An 18,773-nucleotide genomic window follows, 5' to 3' on the forward strand; every position below is an offset into this window, starting at 1 on the left:
CAGAGATTTGGCAGATGCAATATAATGTTGGAAAGTGTGAGGTTATGCACTTTGGCAGAAAAAATCAAAGAGCAAGTTATTATCTAAATGGAGAGAAACTGCAAAGTGCTACAGTACAAAGGGGTCTGGGGGTCCTGGTGCATGAAACACAAAAAGTTAGTATGCAGGTGCAGCAGGTGATCAGGATGGCCAATGGAATCTTGGCTTTTACTGCAAGGGGGATGCAGTCTAAAAACAGGGAAGTCTTGCTGCAGTTATACAGGATATTGGTGAGGCCACACCTGGAATACTGCGTGTAGTTTTGGTTTCCATATTTAAGAAAAGATATTCTTGCTCTCGAGGCGGTTCAGAGAAGGTTCACTCGGTTGATTCCAGAAATGAGGGGGTTGACGTATGAGGAAAGGTTGAGTAGGTTGCGACTCTACTCATTGGAGTTCAGAAGAATGAGAGGCGATCTTATCGAAACATATAAGATTGTGAGGGGCCTTGATCGGGTGGATGCGGTGAGGATGTTTCCACTGATGGGTGAGACTAGAACTAGGGGGCATAATCTTAGAATAAGGGGCTGCCCTTTCAAAACTGAGATGAGGAGAAACTTCTTCACTCAGAGGGTAGTAAATCTATGGAATTTGCTACCCCAGAGAGCTGTGGAAGCTGCAACATTAAATACATTTAAAATGGAGATAGACAGTTTCCTAGCAGATAGGGGAATTAGGGGTTACGGGGACAAGGCAGGGAAGTGGATGTGAGTCTAGATTCGGATCAGCCATGATCCTATTGAATGGAGGAGCAGGCCCGAGGGGCCGTATGGCCTACTCCTACTTCTTATGTAACACAGTGAAGACACAGACAGGGATAACACAGTCAAGACACAGGCAGAGATAAAACAGTGAAGACACAGACAGGGTAACAGAGTGAAGACACAGACAGGGACAACAAAGTGAAGACACAGACGGGGATAACACAGCGCAGACACAGACAGGGATAACTCAGTGAAGACACAAACAGGATAACACAGTGAAGACACAGACAGGGACAACACAGTGAAGACACAGACAGGGTAACACAATGAAGACACAGACAGGGTAACAGTGAAGACACAGACAGGGATAACACAGTGAAGACACAGACAGGGATAACACAGTGAAGACACAGACAGGGACAACACAGTGAAGACACAGACAGGGTAACACAATGAAGACACAGACAGGGTAACAGTGAAGACACAGACAGGGATAACACAGTGAAGACACAGACAGGGATAACACAGTGAAGACACAAACAGGATAACACAGTGAAGACACAGACAGGGACAACACAGTGAAGACACAGACAGGGTAACACAATGAAGACACAGACAGGGTAACAGTGAAGACACAGACAGGGATAACACAGTGAAGACACAGACAGAGATAACACAGTGAAGGCACAGACAGGGTAACACAGTGAAGACACAGACAGGGATAACACAGTGAAGACAGACAGGGATAACACAGTGAAGACACAGGCAGGGACAACACAGTGAAGAAACAGACAGAGGTAACACAGTGAAGACACAGACAGGGATAACACAGTGAAGACACAGACAGAGATAACACAGTGAAGACACAGACAAGGCTAACACAGTGAAGAAACAGACAGGGTTAACACAGTGAAGACACAGACAGGGTAACAGTGAAGACACAGACAGGGACAACACAGTGAAGACAGAGACAGGGACAACACAGTGAAGACACAGACAGGGTAACAGTGAAGACACAGACAGGGACAACACAGTGAAGACAGAGACAGGGACAACATAGTGAAGACACAGACAGGGATAACACAGTGAAGACACAGACAGGCATAACACAGTGAAGACACAGACAGGCATAACACAGTGAAGACACAGACAGGGACAACATGGTGAAGACACAGACAGGGACAACACAGTGAAGACACAGACAGAGGGAACACAGTGAAGACACACAGAGGGAAAACAGTGAAGACACAGACAGAGGGAACACAGTGAAGACACAGACAGGGCTAACACAGTGAAGACACAGACAGAGGGAACACAGTGAAGACACAGACAGAGGGAACACAGTGAAGACACAGACAGAGGGAACACAGTGAAGACACAGACAGAGGTAACACAGTGAAGACACAGACAGGGTAATACAGTGAAGACACAGACAGGGATAACACAGTGAAGACACAGACAGGGATAACACAGTGAAGACACAGACAGGGACAACACAGTGAAGACACAGACAGAGGGAACACAGTGAAGAAACAGAGAGGGATAACACAGTGAAGACACAGACAGGAATAACACAGTGAAGACACAGACAGAGGGAACACAGTGAAGACACAGACAGGGGTAACACAGTGAAGCTACAGACAGAGGGAACACAGTGAAGACACAGGCAGAGGTAACACAGTGAACACACAGACAGGGCTAACACAGTGAAGACACAGACAGAGGGACACAGTGAAGACACAGACAGAGGGAACACAGTGAAGACACAGACAGGGGGAACACAGTGAAGACACAGACAGAGGTAACACAGTGAAGATACAGACAGAGGTAACACAGTGAAGACACAGACAGGGATAACACAGTGAAGACACAGACAGGGTAACACAGTGAAGACACAGACAGGGTAACACAGTGAAGACACAGGGTAACACAGTGAAGACACAGATAGGGACAACACAGTGAAGACACAGACAGGGTAACACAGTGAAGACACAGACAGGGATAACACAGTGAAGACACAGACAGGGTAACACAGTGAAGACACAGACAGGGACAACACAGTGAAGACACAGACAGGGTAACACAGTGAAGACACAGACAGAGGGAACACAGTGAAGACACAGACAGAGGTAACACAGTGAAGACACAGACAGAGGTAACACAGTGAAGAAACAGAAAGGGATAACACAGTGAAGAAACAGACAGATAACACAGTGAAGACACAGACAGGGATAACACAGTGAAGAAACAGACAGGAGTAACACAGTGAAGACACAGACAGGGATAACACAGTGAAGATACAGACAGGGATAACACAGTGAAGACACAGACAGGGATAACACAGTGAAGAAACAGACAGAGATAACACAGTGAAGACACAGACAGAGATAACACAGTGAAGACACAGACAGGGATAACACAGTGAAGAAACAGACAGGAGTAACACAGTGAAGACACAGACAGGGATAACACGGTAAAAAATGGGATGAGATCCTAAAAGATGTATATAGGGAGTTAGGAGGTAAATTAAAAATAGGACCTGAAATGTAGTAATCTCAGGATTGCTACCAGTGCCACGTGCTAGTCAGAGTAGAAATAGAAGGATATTTCAGTTGAATACATGGCTAGAGGAATGGTGCAAGGGGGAGGGATTCAAATTCCTGGGACATTGGAACTGGTTCTGGGGGAGGTGGGCCCAGTACAAACCAGACGGTTTGCACCTGGGCAGGGCCGGGACCGATGTCCTAGGGGGAGTGTTTGCTGTGCTCTGGGGGAGGGTTTAAACTAAAATGGAAGGGGTTTGGGAACCTGAGCAGGGAGACAGAGGAAAGGGATACAAGGATAAAAGCAAAAGATGGGAAGGAGAAAAACAACAGTGGCAGTCAGAGAAATCAACGGTTTAAATCAAACATGGCCACAGTAAATAATAATTGTAATAGGTCTAAGAGCGTTAAAAAAACAAGCCTGAAGGCTTTGTGTCTTAATGCGAGGAGCATTCGTAATAAGGTGGATGAATTAGCTGTGCAAATGGAGGTAAACAAGTATGATTTGATTGGGATTACGGAAACATGGCTCCAGGGCGACCAAGGCTGGGAACTCAACATCCAAGGGTATTCAATATTCAGGAAAGATAGGCAAAAAGGAAAAGGAGGTGGGGTAGCATTGCTGGTTAAAGAGGGGGTTAACACAATTGTAAGGAAGGATATTAGCTCTGATGATGTGGAATCTGTATGGGTAGAACTGAGAAATACCAAGGGGCAGAAAACGTTAGTGGGAGGGGTATATAGAACTCCAAACAGTAATGAGGAGGTTGGGAATGGCATTAAAAGGGAAATTAGAGAAGCGTGCAATAAGGGCACAGCAGCTATCATGGGTGACTTTAATCTACATATAGATTGGGCTAACCAAATTAGTAACAATACTGTGGAGGAGGAATTGCTGGAGTGTATACGGGATGGTTTCCTGGACCAATATGTCGAGGAACCAACTAGAGATCAGGCCATCTTAGACTGGGTATTATGTAATGAGAAAGGATTAATTAGCAATCTTATTGTGCGAGGCCCATTGGGTCAGAGCGATCATAATATGATAGAATTCTTCATTAAGATGGAGAGTGAAGTATTTCACTCAGAGACTAGGGTCCTGAATTTAAATAAAGGAAACTACGATGGTATGAGGCACGAGTTCGGTAGGATTGATTGGGGAATGTCACTCAAAGGGTTGATGGTGGATAGGCAATGTCAAACATTCAAAGATCGCATGGATGAAATACAGAATTTGTTCATCCCAGTTTGGCATAAAAATAAAACAAAAAAGGTGACTCAACCGTGGCTAACAAGGGAAATTAGGGATAGCATAAAATCCAAGGAGAGGACATACACATTGGCCAGAAAAAGCAGTAAACCTGAGGATTGGGAGCAGTTTAGGATTCAACAAAGGAGGACAAAGGGATTAATTAAGAAGGGGAAAATAGAGTATGAGAGTAAGCTCGCTAGGAACATAAAAACTGACTGTAAAAGCTTCTATAGATATGTGAAGAGAAAAAGATTGGTGAAGTCAAGCGCAGGTCCCTTGCAGTCAGAATCAGGGTAATTTATAATGGGGAACAAAGAAATGGCAGACCAATTAAATACATATTTTGGTTCTGTCTTCACAAAGGAGGACACAAATAACCTCCCAGAGATGTCGGGGAACATAGGGTCTGATGAAAGGGAGGAACTGAATGAAATCAGTATTTGTAGGGAAATGGTGTTCGGGAAATTGATGGGATTGAAGGCCAATAAATCCCCAGGACCTGATAATCTACATCCTAGGGTACTTAAGGAAGTGGCCCTAGAAATAGTAGATGCATTGCTGATCATCTTTAAACATTCGATAGAATCTGGAACAGTACCCATGGATTGGAGGGTAGCTAATATTACCCCACTATTCAAAAAAGGTGGTTGAGAGAAAACGGGAAAATTACAGACCATTAAGCCTGACGTCGTTAGTGGGGAAAATGCTAGAGTCCATTATAAAAGATGTAATAGCAGAGCACTTGGAAAACAGTGACAGGATCTGACAAAGTGAACATGGATTTACAAAAGGTAAATCGTGCTTGACTAATCTACTGGAATTTTTTGAGGATGTAACTGGCAAAATAGATAAGGGAGAACCAGTGGATGTGGTGTATTTGGACTTTCAAAAGGCTTTCGATAAGGTCCCACATAAGAGATTAGCGTGTAAAGTTAAGGCACATGGGATTGGGGGTAAGGTATTGACTTGGATAGAGAACTGGTTGGCAGACAGAAAGCAAAGAGTTGGAATAAATGGGTCTTTTTCCGAGTGGCAGGCAGTGACTAGTGGGGTACCGCAGGGATCGGTCCTTGGACCCCAGCTATTCACAATATATATTAATGATCTAGACGAGGGAACTAGATGTAATATCTCCAAATTTGCAGACGACACAAAGCTGGGTGGGCGTGTGTGCTGTGAGGAGGATGCCGAGAAACTCCAGTATGATTTGGATTGGTTGGGTGATTGGGCAGAAGCATGGCAGATACAATATAACGTGGATAAATGCGAGGTTATCCACTTTGGTGTCAAAAACAGGAAGGCAGATTATTATCTGAATGGCAATAGATTGGGAGAAGGGGAAGTGCAACGAAACCTGGGTGTCCTTGTGCACCAGTTGCTGAAGGTAAGCATGCAGGTGCAGCAGGCGGTTAAGAAGGCAAATGGTATGTTGGCCTTCGTAGCGAGAGGGTTTGAGTACAGGAACAAGGATGTCTTGCTGCAGTTGTACAGGGCCTTGGTGAGACCACATCTTGAGTATTGTGTGCAGTTTTAGTCGCCTTATCTGAGGAAGGATGTTCTTGCCATGGAGTGCAGCGAAGGTTCACCAGGCTGATACCTGGGATGGCAGGAATGATGTATGAGGAGAGATTAGGTCGATCGGGCTTATACTCGTTGGAGTTTAGAAGAATGAGAGGGGATCTCATTGAAACTTGTAAAATTCTGACAGGACTGGACAGACTAGATGCAGGAAGGATGTTCCCGATGGCCGGGGAATCCAGAACCAGGGGTCACAGTCTAAGGATAAGGGGTAAGCCATTTAGGACATAGATGAGGAGGAATTTCTTCACCCAGAGTGGTGAACCTGTGGAATTCTCTACCACAGAAGGCAGTAGAGGCCAATTCATTAAATATATTCAAGAAGGAGTTGGATATATTTCATAAGGCTAAAGGGATCAAGGGAAATGGGGAGAAAGCAGGGACAGGGTACTGAATTTGGATGATCAGCCATGATCTTATTGAATGGCGGAGCAGGCTCGAGTGGCCGAATGGCCTACTCCTGCTCCTATCTTCTATGTTTCACTGTATTATCTTTGTCTGTGTCTTCACTGTGTTATCTCTGTCTGTGTCTTCACTGTGTTATCCCGGTCTGTGTCTTCACTGTGTTATCCCTGTCTGTGTCTTCACTGTGTTATCTCTGTCTGTGTCTTCACAGTGTTATCCCTGTTTCTTCACTGTGTTATCCTTGTCTGTGTCTTCACTGTGTTACTCCTGTCTGTTTCTTCACTGTTATCCCTGTCTGTGTCTTCACTGTGTTATCCCGGTCTGTGTCTTCACTGTGTTATCTCTGTCTGTGTCTTCACTGTGTTATCCCGGTCTGTGTCTTCACTGTGTTATCCCTGTCTGTGTCTTCACAGTGTTATCCCTGTTTCTTCACTGTGTTATCCTTGTCTGTGTCTTCACTGTGTTACTCCTGTCTGTTTCTTCACTGTTATCCCTGTCTGTGTCTTCACTGTGTTACCTCTGTGTCTTCACTGTGTTATCCCTGTCTGTTTCTTCACTGTGTTATCCCTGTCTGTGTCTTCACTGTGTTATCCTTGTCTGTGTCTTCACTGTGTTACTCCTGTCTGTTTCTTCACTGTTATCCCTGTCTGTGTCTTCACTGTGTTACCTCTGTGTCTTCACTGTGTTATCCCTGTCTGTTTCTTCACTGTGTTACCTCTGTCTGTGTCTTCACTGTGTTATCTCTGTCTGTGTCTTCACTGTAAAGACAGACAAAAGTAACACAGTGAAGACACAGACAGGGGTAACACAGTGAAGACACAGACAAGCGTAACACAGTGAAGACCATTTTCCTCTCTATCTGTGTTGCTAATAGAAGTTCCTTAACCCACCAACAAACTAGGGGTGGTACAAGTTGAGAGATGTCCATGTCCCACGATTAATAAAGGGTTGCACACCTGCTCTCAGCTAATGGCCAGAACTTCGGGTCTCCACAGGTGAGTATGCACGGGGTACTCACCCGTAGGCCCAATGGAAGTGCCGGTTTTCTGCATGCACTGCGCATTCACAAGAAACCGGCAGTTCCGTTCCCCTGAAAGAAGGGGTTCAGAGATCGAACGCGTGCGCAGGAGAGGCTGCGCGTGCGCATCAAAGTTACGTTTTTTTTGCAGGTTTTCCCGGGAGGGTAAGTCTCTAGAAGTTAGACATATAAAAAGCAGGCGCAAGGCCTGCTTTTTACAAGGTAAGTGGTGAATTAATTAAAATTAGAACATTTTTTCCACAGGTTTCTTATTTTTAAATACTTTAAAGCAAGGTAAGTTTATTTTTAGCCCTGTTAGAAAATAAAAACTTTTTTTTCAAAAATTTAAATTATTGTTTAAAATAGTTATTTCATGTAATTTATAGTTATTTAAAAAATGTGGTTTAAAAAAAAATTATTTGATGATTTAGTGATGATTTGGGGCCCGTAGTATTTATAAGTTTTGACAGCCCTTCCTGTCAAACTTATGAATGAAGCATTCCCTACTCCGATTGGCTCTCCATGGCCCACGTGATCCCAGGGGACGCATCGAACTAACTGCGCCCCTGGGATACGCAAGCACTGCGCGCCGGCAGTTGGAGCAGGCCCAGGATCGGAATTCCACGGGGGCCCACAGCACAACGGCTGGCGCGCAAGCTAAGTGCAGGTCGGGGGCTTACACCCGTGGGAAGCCCCTGACCCGAATTTCTGGGCCATTAATATGTGGTAAAACATTGGGAGACATTTTGCCTGTTTTAGCGTTATTTTTTGCTACATAAGTGATTTTAAGGTGCTTGCCATGGCTGTAAAATGTTCTGAACTCTTAAGGGGTTTCTGGCAATGCAATTTATTCTTCATGGAATCCTTCTGGCAATTATACTCTGGTTAGAGGACGAAGAGGAGGAGCAGTAACAGGAGGAAGGAACAAGAAGAGCTGCAGCTGCAGGGAAAGCAAATAGAAGGAGGCGAGCTCACAGAGATCCTTATCCTCCCAACAGTGTACAGGCCCAGGTCAGTATACCTGCAGTTTTCTGAGGAGCAATGCATAAAAAGGCTTCACTTCTTCAGGGATGCTGTCACACAGTTCTGTCACCTGCTGCAACAAGACCTGCAACCCACTTCCACAGCTAACACAGCATTGCCTGTTGCAGTGAATGTCACTGTAGCCCTTAACTTGTTTGCCTCCAGCTCCTTCCAGGCTGCCACAGGGAATATTAGCGACAGCAGTCATGCAGGTAGAGACTATACCATGTTTGCGAGAGTAAAACACCTTGTTGGGAGTAAAAACTGGAACACAATTACCTTGTGATTATAGTACTGGACCAGCAAAGGGTCATGAGTTCAAATCCCACCATGGTAAATTGTGAATTGAATTTAATAAATTTGGTAATTTGTGGAACAGCATCAGAAAAATAACCAGATCTGTGGTAAAACCCAACTGGTTTATTAATGTCCGTCAGGAAAGGGAGCCTGCCACCCCTACTCAGTTTGGCCTACATCTAACTCCAGTCCCACACTATGGGGAGAATTTTAACCCCTCCGCCCCCCCCACGATGGGCCAGAGATGGGGGTTAAAGTTCGGTAAATATGTGAAAGCTGACCCCAACCCGTCGCAAACATGCCTACTTCCGGTTTAACCGCAGCGGGTTTGGGGAGCGTCTGAGTAATGCATTCTGGAGAGGCGGGTCCGTGATTATAATATTGCAAGAATAAAAGATTTAAAAAGCCAGATTTCTTCAGCAGCAATTCATTGAAGAGCACTTCAGATAAACAATCCCGGCTCCCCTGCATTAACAGTCATGTCCAACAGCTCTCCTAGTCCTTCTACCCTTGAATAAACTGCATGTCCCCAAAGACAAACATTGATATTCATGTCAACATTGCAGGGCCACCAGCTACTACAGTGACATTCTTTGCACACATAGGTTTCAACAAGGGTTATCATTTTAATAGCTTACACAAATTCCTATACATTAATCATCACCTAGATGTGAGCTCATAGTGTCTGTCTTAAGTGACCTATTCTAGTGCTTTTATGAGTGCTCCCCCAATGGATTAAAAAGGGGAGATGGAAGGCAGCTGTGGCTCAGCCGAGGGCTCTTGAGATGCTTATGGTTGCTCACTACTAGGAGCAAGGCCTGGCTGCAGACTGCAGCAACTCAGTGACAACAGGAGCAGTCTGGCCCAGCTGGGGTGAGCATTACTTGAGGGAGTGGTGAGGGTGCCAACATGCTGTCATCCTGAAAGAGGGCAACATATTCCACACCCATTACATGACTGCCCCCGCTATCTGACTGTGGCTCCAGGGTGGTTAGAAGTTGGTAGTAATGTCTCTCAGGGTTCAGTTCTGGGACCACTTCTGTTCACTGTGTATATCAATGATTTGGAGAAGGAATGGTGTCAACATTTTCAGATGAACCAACATAGGAGGTATAGTTAATTCTTTAGAAGAATGGGCTGAAAAGTGACAGATGAAATTGAATGTCAGTAAGTGTGAAAAATAGCACCAGTTATTATGCTCGGAATGGAAGTTAGCTTGGAGTTGTGAAAGAGCAGAGGGACTTGGGGGTATAGATTCACAGGACATTAAAGGCAGCACCTCAGGTTCAGAAGACTGTGAAAAAAGCTAATAGGATTTTAGCTCTTATCTCAAGAGGAATATAACAGCCAAGAGATAATGATGAACCTACACAAAATCTTAATAGTGAACTGCCTATAAGCAGTGCGATTAGCGCTGGCAGCTTGCCCGTTGTATCTAAATGAGGCCCACTCACGTCATCGGGCGTGTGGGGTGGGCACACTCCCAATATACACTATATATAACCATTGCCCCCACTGTGTCCATGTTACACTTAATTGTTGAAGGTATTTCATTTTTGTTAATCTGCAGTTTGTCTTTTAACATTTTGTTAACCTCACGTTCTTTAGAAGAGAACTCTGTATACGTTTGTGGGATCAATGTATTCATTAAGGTGAGGAATGTAGATGTTGGGGTATGGAACACTTTAGTTCTGCTGCACCATGTTCGTGAATCCACTGGGAAATAGGTTGAAACCAAAGCAAATTCATTTCTAATAAGGCCCTTACAGCCAGCAGAGACTTTCATCCAATCAGTCTGGATTTGATTTGAACCCAGGTCTTAGATCTTAAAGGTCAATGTTCAACCCATTACATCACCCACTCTCACACTGAAGAAAATTATTTATGAAAGACTGGTATATAGCTCTAAAATAACAAAAGATTAAAGATACTAATTAAAATACATTTCAGCAAAATCATCTTTTAACCCTCTCCTAACAAGAAAACTCAACAGTCCCCAACCAATCGCAACAGATTAGAATTCGAATGACAAGATGAAATTAAGCTTGTATATACACATCAAACCAGAGATCAGTGCAGAAGGTTGGTTGTTATGTTACTTCAGGCTGTGAATGAGATGTCATTAATTCTCCAAAATACATAAACCCTCTGTTTTGTTTTTCATTTTACAATTTACTTGTTTAAAAATAAAAACAGAAGCCAGGAATTTCTTCAGAGCTGCTCCTGCTCCACTGCTGTAACTTCACTGGAAGTACAGTGGAAACCCTCTTCACACGCATAAACAGTGTTTCTTCCGATGAAATTACGGCAGCGGAGTGGGAGAAGCTCTGAGGAACTTCCTGGCCAGAAAATGCACGATGGATCAGTCATCATCTACGAACAAAAGAAAGTGCCAGAGAGGACCAGCTGGTCTAGCCTGCCCTATGAAGTTGTGATGCCTTATGCATCAGGTCAAGAGACTCCCTATCCCCTAGGTGCCATGTCATACCTAGCACAAAGTAAAATGGTTGTAGTTGTTGGAAGTCTATCATTTCAGCCCCAGGACATCGCTGCAGGAGTTCCTCAGGGCAGTGTCCCAGGCCCAACCATCTTCAGCTGCTACATCAGTTGTAGTGTCCGTGTGTAAAGACACTGAAGACATGTGTAAAGACACTGAAGACAGGAGTTGGTTCATAGGTATTTACTAAGCAAGTCTGGGGTGGTGGGGGTGGGGGTGGTGGGGGTGGGGGTGGGGGGGGGAGGGGGTGGGGGGGGGAGGGGGTGGGGGGGGAGGGGGTGGGGGTGGGAGTGGGGGTGGGAGTGGGGGTGGGGGGTGGGAGTGGGGGTGGGTGGGGGGGGTTTCTAAAGGATATACACAATACACAGGCTTATATAGCCCAAGTGGCAATTACCGGCATTACACACACCTGGGGCTCTTAAAGGCACATACACAATTGCTCTTAAAGGCACATACACCACAATTCCTCCCCTTCTAGCTAACTAGTACATCATATTTTAATTAATTATTAATTACATGTTATATGCAAAATAATATACATTGCTGTATTAATTAATTATAAGTTAGTCTCTCAGGAGGCTTCCTGACTCGGTCCGGATAACGCCTCGGGGGTGTAGTAGTTTCTGGTGGTGTAGTAGGTTCTTCTGGCAAGGCTGATTCGGCTTGAAGGCCAGTGTCGGGTTCATCGGGCTCCAGTATCACCGGATCGGAGGTAGATATGGGTATCTCTACTTCATCGTTAGATGTATAGAGTGGTGGTGTAGGTTGTCCCTTTTCGGATGACTTGATGATTTGGTCAGCATGGCGCCTTATTATGCTGTCTCCGATGTCCACGGTATACATCAGTGGTCCTAATCGTGTGCAGATAGTTCCAGGCTGCCATTTCTCGGTACGGTAGCCCCGGGCCAAAACCGGTTGGCCTATCTGGAAGGCCCTAGTTGGCCTTTCATTCATGCCCTGAAACTGCCGGTTCTCCACGTCCCTTCGGATGTTGGGCTTGACCAAATCCAGCCGGCATCTTAGGTTTCTATTGTAGAACATCATGGCGGGAGTTTGGTTAGTAACTATATGCGTTGCATTCCTATATGCAAATAAGAAGTTATCCACCTTGTGCTGAAGTTTTATGTCTTCATTACCCATGGCCTTGATGGCCTTCTTGAAGGTCTGGACAAACCTTTCAGCCAATCCATTGGTGGCGGGATGGTATGGGGCGGACGTGTAGTGCCTTACCCCATTGTTCTTTAAGAACTTTCTGAATTCTTCGGACACAAATTGCGGTCCATTATCAGATCAGATCTGCTCCGGCAGCCCATTCCTGGCAAATATGGTCCTTAATACTGTGATGGTTTTTTCCGTGGTGGTGGAGGACATCTTTATTACCTCCGGCCACTTGGAGTGTGCATCAACTGCAATTAAGAACATTGAGTCCATAAATGGACCAGCAAAGTCGATGTGCACCGTTTGCCAGAGAGATGAGGGCCACTCCCATGGATGTAGATGGGCCTGTGGCGGAGCATTTTGGACCTTCTGGCATCCTAGGCAGCTCTTGGTCATGTCTTCGATGTCTCCATCGATACCTGGCCACCATACAAACGCCCTAGCTAGGTTCTTCATTTTCACTCCACCCAGATGCCCCTCGTGAAGCTCCTTTAGCACTTTATCCTGGAGTTTGGGTGGAATCACCACTCTGGATCCACACATCAAGGTTCCTCGGCACACTGACAGCTGTTCTCTTCTTTGCGAGAATGCTGGCAACAGTGGTTCGCCATGTGCTGGCCATCCCTTCACTGTTAAATCGTAGACCCATGAGAGAGTAGGGTCATTTCTTGTCTCCCTTTCAATGGCAGAATTTGTCACCGGTAGACATTCCACTATGGTAGAGTGGAATATCGCTACTGGGTCTACTGTAGGTGCCTCTTCTATCGTTGGCAACGGTAGGCGTGATAAACCGTCAGCATTCCCATGCTGTTTTGACCCTTTGTATTCAATGTTGTATTGGTGTGCCCCTAGAAAAAGGGACCACCTCTGTAGTCTTTGTGCCGTCATAATGGGGACACCTTTTTTAGGGTTGAATATGGAGATGAGGGGTTGATGGTCAGTCAGCAAGGTAAATTTTTGTCCGTGTAGGTAATGGTTGAATTTCTTCACTCCCCATAGCAGGCTGAGTGCTTCCCTGTCTATCTGGGCATAGTTACGCTCAGCTGAGTTCAATGAGCGTGACGCAAAAGCTATCGGCCGTTCCGAGCCATCTGGGAATCTATGGGACAATACCGCTCCTATGCCGTAAGGGGATGCATCGCACGCCAGTCTGATTGGTAGTGATGGGTTGTAATGAGCCAAAATTTTCTCGGATGTGATTAAGTCTTTACATTTATGGAAGGCACGTTTACAGTCTTCGTTCCATTTCCAAATCACTCCTGTCTGTAGAAGATCATTAAGAGGGTGTAGAATAGTTGATAAGTTCGGTAAAAATTTATGATAGTAATTTATTAATCCCAGGAATGACCTTAATTGTGAAACATTTTCAGGTGCTGGGGCTTTTATAACTGCTTCAATTTTTTCAGGTGACTTATGCAACCCTTCCTTATTAATTATGTGGCCACAATATATCTGATTTTGGAAAAATTCGCACTTGGGGCGATTTGCTCGTAGGCCCCGTTCTTTCAGCCTAGTGAGCACCTGCTCCAAATTGGCAAGGTGCTCGTTGTCGTTTTCTCCTGTTATAAGGATGTCGTCTAGGTAGCATTGAGCCCCCGGAATCCCTTGCAGGACTTGCTCCATAGCTCTTTGCCAGATAGCTGGAGCTGATGCTATTCCAAAAACCAGTCGATTGTACTGGTACAGGCCTTTGTGTGTGTTTATTGTGAGATACTTTTTAGAGGTCTCCTCAACCTCCATCTGTAGATATGCCTGTGCCAAGTCAATTTTTGTGAAACGTTTCCCTCCGGATAGTGAGGCGAAAATATCTTCTATCCTCGGAAGAGGATACTGTACCGTGTGAAGGACCGAGTTTACAGTCACCTTAAAGTCCCCACAGATGCAAATTTTTTTCTGTTCCTGAGTTATTTTTCAATGTTTTTTTCATGACTGGAACGATGGGTGTTGCCCATTCGCTCCAATCTATTTTGGATAATACACCTGCCTTTTCCAAATTCTTCAGCTCTGCCTCGACTGCCGGACGTATTGCGTATGGCACCGGTCTTGCCTTAAAAATTTTTGGAATTGCTGTATCTTCCACTTTTATTGAGGCGGTGATGCCTTTCACAGTTCCTAGTTTCTCTTGAAACACTTCTTTGGCGTTGGCCAAGATGTCTTTTAATCGTTCAGGTATGATGTCATCATTGTTTTTTTCCTTACTGGTCACCGTCAGTGCCTGAATGGAGTGCCAGTCTAAACGTATCTTCCTTATCCATTCACGTCCCAACAACGGTGGACCACCATCTTGTAGAATGTATAAATACAACTTTTGTATTTCTTTGCCGTTGTATACCACAGGCACCCTTATTTTTCCTTTGGGGTAGACTTTCTGCCCCGTATATGTTTTTAAGATAATGGATGTGTCTTTTAGAGGTATATGCGAAAATAGCCTCTCGTAATCTCGTCGATTTATTACGGTTAGAGCTGATCCTGTATCTAGCTCCATTTTAACTGGGGACCCTGCTATTGTGAGGGTAACCCAAATGGTTTGGTAATCCTCTTTGGCAAGTACATTATGTAATTTGAGACAGCTTAGTCTCTTGTTTCCGGAGTCGCTATCGCTATTCTGGTCTTCGGAGCTATTGTCCGTCATCATTTGTATCTTCCTGTACTTTTCTTTATTGATTTTTTGTTTTCTGTCAGTGGATTTATTTTGTCCAGATTGGCATACCCGTGCAATGTGTCCAATCTTACCACATTGCCTGCATGCTTTGCCCTTGAACCAGCAGTCCCTCTGGTTATGGGTGGATCTGCCGCAGCGATAACATCTTCCGAACTCCTGTGTCATTTTATGGGTGCCGAAGTCCTGTGTCTCTTGTTGTATCTCTGCAGCTCCTTTTGCTGCTGCTTCGTATGATACAGCCATACTGAAAGCTTTGTCCAATGTTAAATCTTTTTCAGAAAGCAGTCTTTTTTGTGTTCCTTCACTTGAGAGACCGCAAACAAATTTGTCTCGAAGATAATCTGATAGTCCTGCTCCGAATTGGCAGTACTTTGATAGCTTTCTTAATTCGGTTAGGTAATCAGCGTTACTTTCATTCTTGTGTTGATTTCTCTTGAAGAACTTGAATCGTTCTGCTATCAGCAGCGGTGTTGGGTTTAAATGCTCCTGCAGGGTATCAACAATTTCTTTAAAAGTCTTGTCCTTTGGTTTGGCTGGAGTGATTACATTTCGTAACAGCCCGTATGTCTTCGCGCCCATTAAGTTCAGAAGTACTGAAGCTTTTTTTTCATCTGTTATTCCATTTGCAGTGCAATAAACCTCTACTCTTTCCACATATGTGGTCCAATCTTCTATTTCGCCATCAAAAGCCTCAATATTACCAGATTTAGGCATTTCAGAAAAGATATGGCGCTTCCCGCGCTTTTTTTTTCTCTGTAGCAACGATATGGCGCTTCCCCGCCGCTGCTACCGATAACAATGCTGTTTTACTGTGGTTTCCGTTTATTCACTGTTGGAGACTCGTTCCCGACGGAGGTCTAAACGCTGACCTGCTTGCCGCGCCGGCCGTCTCTCGAGTGCACCCTCCCAGTCCGTTATTGCTTGCCTCCGATTTCGCTGCCTGTCTCAGCTGTAGAGCCCGCCGCTGGAGCTCCAGCCTGACGCCCAGGAAGGATTAGCGCAGTACCTGTCACCAGCTTGGCCAGCTGGTGAAACCACAGTTTCTCTTACTTCCTTGAGTCTTCTGGACGCTGGAGGAATCGATGTCCTTGAGGTGCTGCCGAATTGCAGGTAAGTCCGTTTCCACTTCATCGCCACTGTAGTGTCCGTGTGTAGATAAAGACACTGAAGACAGGAGTTGGTTCATAGGTATTTACTAAGCAAGTCTGGGGGGGGGGGGGTTTCTAAAGGATATACACAATACACAGGCTTATATAGCCCAAGTGGCAATTACCGGCATTACGCACACCTGGGGCTCTTAAAGGCACATACACCATAATTGCTCTTAAAGGCACATACACCACATCAGTGACCTTCCCTCCAACATAGTGACCTTCCCTCCAACATAAGGTCAGAAGTGGGGATGTTCGCTGATGATTGCACAGTGTTCAGTTCCATTCACAACTCCTCAGATAATGAAGCAGTCCATGCCCGAATGCAGCAAGACCTGGACGACACTCAGGCTTGGGCTGATAAGTGGCAAGTAACATTTGCACCACAAAAATACCAGGCAATGACTATCTCCAACAAGCGAGAGTCTAACCACCGCCCCTTGACATTCAACAGCACTGCCATCACTGAATCCCCCAACATCAACATCCTGGGGGTCACGATTGACCAGAAACTTAACTGGACCAGCCACATAAATACTGTGGCTACAAGAGCAGGCCAGAGGCTAGGTATTCTGCGGCGAGTGTCTCACCTCCTGACTCCACAAAGCCTTTTCACCATCTACAAGGCACAAGTCAGGAGTGTGATGGAATACGCTCCACTTGCCTGGAGGAGCGCAGCTCCAACAACACTCAAGAAGCTCGACACCATCCAGGACAAAGCAGCCCGCTTGATTAGCAGCCCATCCACCACCTTAAACATTCACTCCCTGCACCACCGGCGCACTGTGGCTGCAGTGTGTACCATCTACAAGATGCACTGCAGCAACTCACCAAGGCTTCTTCAGCAGCATCTCCCAAACCCGCGACCTCTTCCACCTAGAAGGACCAGGGAACCTGTAAGTTCCCCTCCAAGTCACACACCATCCTGAGCTGGAAATATATTGCCGTTCCTTCATCATCGCTGAGTCAAAATCCTGGAACTCCTTCCCTAACAGCACCTTCCCCACAAGGACTGCAGCGGTTTAAGAAAGCGGCTCACCACCACCTTCTCAAGGACAATTAGGGATGGGCAATAAATGCTGACCTTGCCAGTGACGCCCACATTCCATGAACAAATAAAAAAAATGTAGTCATCTGAGAGAAAAGAAAAACCAGGTCAAATCCCCAAGGCCAATTAGGGAATAAAAATAAGGAAAATTCATCTTGGCGATCAAAACTAGCTGAGGTCAAAGGAAAAGGGTCAATGTTGCAGGTGTTCCCAATCCTGATGAAAGGATGCACCTAAAACAATTAGGTTTAAATTCGATAGCACCCGCAAACTGATCAGCAGACTGCACTTGTGCGCCCAAAGAGAGAGGCCCGAGGACCATCCTAAATTTGTGCTTGAGCCTCATTGTAATAAATACGGGTGCTAATTGGTTCAAACCCTTCAGATTTCAGCCAGCTCTGACACCAAGCCTACCCTCACGTAAGTCCGGAAGGGGGAAGCAAATTGGGAGTGGAGGGGTTGCCGAGCACAGTCTGCTTACGTCAAAACTTTAAGGACAGAACAAGATCACAGAGGAGAATTTTCTGGGTCTGCGCCCAAGTTTTTGATGAATTACCTGGGCACAGCAAATTGGAAAATCTGTCGGGTTGGACCACACACCCTTAAAGGAACCCAGGCAATTTCCAGATCTTCGCTACACCCTAGGAAAAATTCCCCTTACATTGCATCAATTGAAAACACATTTATTCATTTCTTATTTTCCCATACGAAATAAGCTTAATAAATTATGAAATTTGATAGGTACCGATAGTTTACACGACCTTGGTAAATGTGTTCCACCCTTTGGCTGCACTGCACCAAATATTGAAAAGACCTGTGTCTGTCAAGTGAAACTGGCCCTTCGATAGATCAGTAGAAAAGGATGCTGAACTTTTAATTAACATTCATCACTAAGTCAGCAGATTTAAAGTTGCCATGCCCCCTCTTTCTAACAATCATCCTATCTTATCAATTCCGTAAGTATTTTCTTACAATTATTATGTGGAAGTGACAGGTTGTTTTGTTTTGTGAGAGGTCACCTTCATAAATCCACGGAGCCAAAGCAACAGCTATGAAGGAAGGTCAAAGAAGTGCAATTACATGGCATGGAATTGGCAGTAAAAGTGCAAAGTTTGCAATTCTGCTGCCAATAAATTGGCAATTACAAACAAATTGCTTTTATTTTTAAAAAATAATTCAAGCTCAGTAACACTCCTGCTACCCCAACAGAGTGTCCCTGAAAACAAAAAAGTAAAAAGACATTTTGGAATAATTGTGGCAAAGCTCTGCTGCCAGCACCGATTCTTGCAAAGTTACCCCATATGGGCCAATTTTCATTGCCTCTGCTGTGCGAGAACCAAAAATCATATCGTTGGACATACTGTGCCACTCATCTCACGATCCGCCCCACCGCCATTTC

This window comes from Somniosus microcephalus, chromosome 2, assembly GCF_052327205.1.
Source record: "Somniosus microcephalus isolate GS21.2 chromosome 2, FLI_Smic_1.0, whole genome shotgun sequence".
Classification (NCBI taxonomy): Eukaryota; Metazoa; Chordata; class Chondrichthyes; order Squaliformes; family Somniosidae; genus Somniosus; species Somniosus microcephalus.